The sequence below is a fragment of the Pinus tabuliformis genome, chromosome J, assembly GCF_031772625.1.
Source record: "Pinus tabuliformis cultivar Carrire ecotype Pingquan chromosome J, CPIR1, whole genome shotgun sequence".
Lineage (NCBI taxonomy): Eukaryota > Viridiplantae > Streptophyta > Pinopsida > Pinales > Pinaceae > Pinus > Pinus tabuliformis.
The window spans coordinates 239285045-239290296 of record NC_142295.1 but is presented as its reverse complement, the minus strand read 5'-3'; the positions used below and the strand labels follow the sequence as shown (position 1 = coordinate 239290296).

The 5252-nt window shown below is 35.6% G+C and overlaps 1 pseudogene; it reads left to right on the top strand.

Moving 5' to 3' along the window:
* The first annotated feature begins 2802 nt into the window (after window positions 1–2802).
* LOC149226625 (magnesium-chelatase subunit ChlH, chloroplastic pseudogene) lies at window positions 2803–4752 on the top strand (annotated as a pseudogene).
* Window positions 4753–5252: the final 500 nt, after the last annotated feature.

The following is a 5252-nucleotide window of genomic DNA, read 5'->3' as shown; positions in this document are numbered from 1 at the left end:
ATTTGGTGAGCTAGATTTACCTGATTCTTTGGGAGAAGTTATTACATGTGGGTTATTTTTTCTCCAAGTGGAGTGTATTTTCAAGATGATTTCACATTTCATGCATGCATGATTCCAAAAGGGTAAGACAGTATGTGATTTGTGCTCTGATTCATTTCAATTCCTAGAGCTCTTATTTAGATAAAAGTAAGATTTGAAATTGTTATAAAACATTTTGTTTTCTCAAACTTATTCATGGCTTGATTAGAGCTGGTAATCATGGAATTAAAGCACAAGGAGATGGATGGATACTGACAGTTTCCCCAATTGAAGGAAAGAATTTCTCCATTGTAGATGCTACTATTTATGTAGATCCATATGTGGTATTTACTTGTAATGGGAAACCCTAAATAAGTTCAATCAAATTGCAGACATTGAATCCTCAATGGTGTGGTAAATTGTCATAAAACTATCCAGATATTTTGTGCTTGAGAGTCTATGCTTCTCCATGCTTATGTTCATGGTTTCCATTATGACTTTCATTATCCAAATAATTCTGCAGAAATATTTGAATACGATGTGACAGAACAACCTCCTTTTGTGATGGATGTAGAAGTCTTTGACTTTGAAGGGCCTTTTGCTGAGGCTACATCTCTAGGGTATGCTGAGATGAATTTTATGAAATTTACTTCAGGAATTGACTGATTTATGGATCCCACTTCAGGGAAGACTAACATAAGCTTTCCAATCGATGTTGCACCTTAGGATATTTCTGATAAATACAAAGGGTCCTGATGTTGTTACTCAGTACATAAAAAATATCGAAAAGGAAGTTGGAAAAAAAGGATTCATCTTTCGATATTAAATCTCAAGTAGATACTTGCCTTTTCCTTGGCATACATATAGTTCAATGGATTGCCCTATTTTTCTAGACATCATGAGAATGAGAAAGGATTCTATGCAGATTGCTTGATGCTCACCTCACGAAAATTCAACATTCCATAAGCTATTCTCACTTCCATGTGAGGTGTTTCTAATTAATGGTTTTTATTGCTACGTAAAATGCCTCTTCGGGTATCTATGCCTCACTTAGATACATTTTCATGAGTTGTTGCAAATAACAGACTAGAACATGTGTCTCAAGTGAACTTATGGTTTGCAGGATTGCTTAATTGTATATGCAAGGATGCTAGGTTTCTATGCAAGTCTCTTTGGACATAAAACCAAATTTTCCTTCCTGTGGGAAGTTATAGAGGAAATAGTAGAGTTGCCTCCTTCCTTAGCATCAATGGGTAGTCCATCTCTAGTCATCTTCCTTCGCAGAGGTAGAGGCCTTGATGCTAGCCATGGTGCAAAGTACACAGGTGACAAAGGAAGACTCAAGTTCCATTTTTGGTCCTTTGTTTCCTACATTGTTGCATGCATGTACACATTGAGTTCTTTTCTCATCGTAGCAAACATACATTGTCCTTTGTCACTTGTAAACATGGCTTAATTAATATTGGATCAACGAAAGAGGATTGATTTTCATGAATTACAATAAATAAAATTGAAAATAAAGAGTGGATTTGCATGAATCTGAGACAAGCTAGTTTGGAATTTTGAACAAAGATTGAAATATATTTCTTTTCTAATTCTTGAGAAAATATAGTTTATGTGTCAAACAAGACAATCATGGCACTATGGAGGAATAGGGCACTGAGTCTTAAGAAGACGATGCAAATAGTAGAGGATGAAGAACCGACAAATTCAGGGGATCTCCAAAAATGAATATTTTGGATTTTTTTGGGTGTCGAGGAAGCGATCATGACCAAGGTCCATACACAAAAATTACCATTCAGTGTAAGTATCTCAATTCATGAGGCATTACCCTATTCTGCATTCATGTGAAGTTATCGTTATGATATTTAGGCTGTTTTGAACAAAGTTCAAACTGTTGTGTTGATAGTTTGTTTTGGTAAGATCATGCTACATCATCGATATAATAAACAATGAAACTCAACAACTTGTGGAAAGTGGCTCTTACTAATTTAGTATTACTTATTGATCAGAAAGACATCCCTACTAGTATTGTTTTTTTAATTCCTAATGATAGGTTGAGTCACTCATGGAGTTATATGACAAGGGTTGCTTAGACAAAGAGATAATGGAGAAATCTGGTTGTCTGAACTATAGAACCACAACATGGGAAATTTACAAACAAAAAGTACACCAAAGACAAATCTGGTACAAGTTTAATAGAAATGTTTCCAGGTTTGGTGTAGACACCACAAGTATCTTGAAAAAGTCAAATATTGATAATGGAAATTGTTGGATTATTGACGAAGTTCTTACCCTTCATGGTGTGCCTTTTGGAGACCATTTTCAGGTGCTTCCTCATCTCTTTGATTGCACCCATTCCAAGATCCTTCAAGACAATAATCATTACCAGGTAAATAATTGGATTTGAAAGCCTTTGCCTACAAGTCTTTCCAATTATCATTTTATTTTCTACTAGAGCACTTGAATGAATCAGGGGACCTGGAAGACAGTTCAACCTTATAATTGAGAAAAAAAAATCCTGAGATATCACATACATTCTTAGTGCCCATAGTATGAGAGGACGTAGCCTCTTCATCACCAGTAGGATGGCTACCTTGAGAGTCATTGTTGAATTTCAATGTACCTTCCTTTTGGTGAAGATCTCTAGAGATATCTCTCTTTGCAAAGGTGTCACTAGATGAAGTGTAATAACAGTCATTCAAGGCCATTTTTTTGTCTTTGAGGATCCAAAATAGTAATCCCGCCTTCTAAGGCATCAGATACCTAGTAACCATGCTCAATATGTATCTGTTGGGCCAATCAAAAAGTCCTTTCTTTCAAATGTTTAAAAGTAACAAGAAGTCATCAGGGTTTGAGTAAAGCATGCTTAAGCTTGTTAGGACCCTACCCAAAGTCCTCAAGTTTTTTCAGCCAACAAGGCTCAATATGCTAGAGCCTATACCATGAGTTTGCAGTTTTGGTTAGGTGGATCCCTTGAGAATATTGAAAAATTCTTTAAGATGATTGTTGGGTTGTATATGCATGATCTCAATAAAACACAATTGGAGTTTGTTGATCTAGTTGTCTATTTGGATACAGGAATATGGCACCCTCTAGCTCCTTGCATGTACGATGACGTTAAAGAGTATTTGAATTAGTATGACACTAGAAAGGATGCAAATGAGAAACTAAAAAACATAAATGTACCAGTCATTGGTATCACCTCGCAATGAAGCCACATTATTATTGGTGACGATAGTCACTATGTGGATGTTGTGATGGAATTGGAAGCTAGAGGTGCAAAGGTTGTGCCAATATTTTTAGGTGGATTAGATTTTTCCACCCCTGTGGAGAATTTCTTGTATGATCCAATAAAAAAGAAATATCTTGTAGATGTTTTGGTTTCCTTGACTGTGTTTACACTTGTGGGTGGACCTGCTAGACAAGATCATCCTCGTGTTATACAAGCTTTTTCCAAGCTTGATGTTCCCTACATTGTGGACTTGCCACTAGTGTTCCAGAGTATAGAGGAATGACTAATCAACACTTTGGGATTACATCCAATTCAGGTTGCATGGTAAGTTTATTTTCCTGAGCTTGATGATGGTTTGGAGTCAATTGTTTTCTCAGGCTATGATGCAAGAATGGGTAGGTTTCATTGTTTTTCTAAACATTGTTTCAACAAGTTCATCAATTAGATAATCTGTTAACAATATAATCTGTCTAAAATTGTTAAACTTGTTGTGAAACTCAAATTATCATTACATCAATGTTAGAATACCAAAATAGGGGTCATGGTACCATACACATATGTAGGATCAAAGTTTCTCTTGAGCCATTGCAGGGTTCTTTTGAAGTGGCTGTAAAAATTGTTTCTAACTTCTTTATATTGATGTGTAGGCAAGTCCCATGCACTTCATAAGTGTTTTGAAAAACTTTGTACAAGGGATATCAAGTGGGCTCAACTAAAGCAAATAACAAAGGTGATCATGTCAAAATGTCATTTCAATTTGTTTTGCATGTTACAACCTAATTGAGATAATTGAAGTTAGGTATAACGACAATTTTCACTGATGCAATATATTATTACTTGCATGTTTGTAGGAGGACAAGAAAATAGTTGTATATGTATTTAGCTTCCCACCTGACAAAGCCAATGTTGGCACTGCAGCCTACCTCAATGTATTCTCTTCAATTTTCAGTGTATTACATGAACTAAAGACAGATGGATATAATGTAGAAGGTTTGCTAGATACTTCTGAAGCACTGATTGAAGACACAATTCATGGAAAAGAAGTTAAGTTCAATAACACAAATCTTAATATTTCTTATCAAATGAATGTGAGAGAGTACCAATAGCTCACACCTTATGCTAAGGCTTTAGAAGAAAACTGGGGAAAACCTCTAGGGAACCTTAATTATGATGGGGAGAACTTGCTTGTATATGGAAAAAAATTCGGCAATGTTTTCATTGGAGTGAAACCAACTTTCAAATATGAAGGCGATCCAATGAGGCTTATTTTTGAAAAATCAACAAGTCCACACCATGGATTTGTTGCTTATTACTCATTTTTGGATAAAATATTTAAGGTTGATCATGTCTTGCATTTTGAAACTCATGGATCCCTAGAATTTATGTCTGGCAAGCAAGTGGGTATGAGTGATGTATGTTACCCAAACAATTTTGTTACCTATATGGATCTGAAGAGAGTTCTTTGCCATTTTTTCTTGTGCACTATATTCAGAAGATAAAAGGACTTTGGCGGTGGGGTATTTTTACTTGTAGCTATAGTCATGAGTGATCTTATTAACAAAGATCCAACTTGCTATTTTGTTTTATATGTTGCTGGTATGCCTAATGTTTTTCTGGATGCCATCATGGTTGATGTCCTCCCTTCTGCAGATGCAGTGGCTTGTATACCACAATGTTTGGATGCTTTACGACTTAATGAACTTGATCTTCAAGCTATTAATGATTGTGGTTCTCTACGAAGTTTTGTGAATTTTTTTTACATCAAAAACCTACTTATTGGCTTTGGAAAGTGACACTCTTGGGTCGTTATCATCTGTCTTGGATGAGTTTATGTGACATTCTACTTCTTTGAGGGGTCTTGGGGTGGATGTATTGATTGAAATCTTAAATACTATTGCAAAAATTGGATCTGGTGATGAAGTGTCTTCCCTGTTGCAAGAATATGTCAGTTCTTTTGTGCTTGTTCCCATGGAAATGGATTTAGAACAAAAAATAGGTA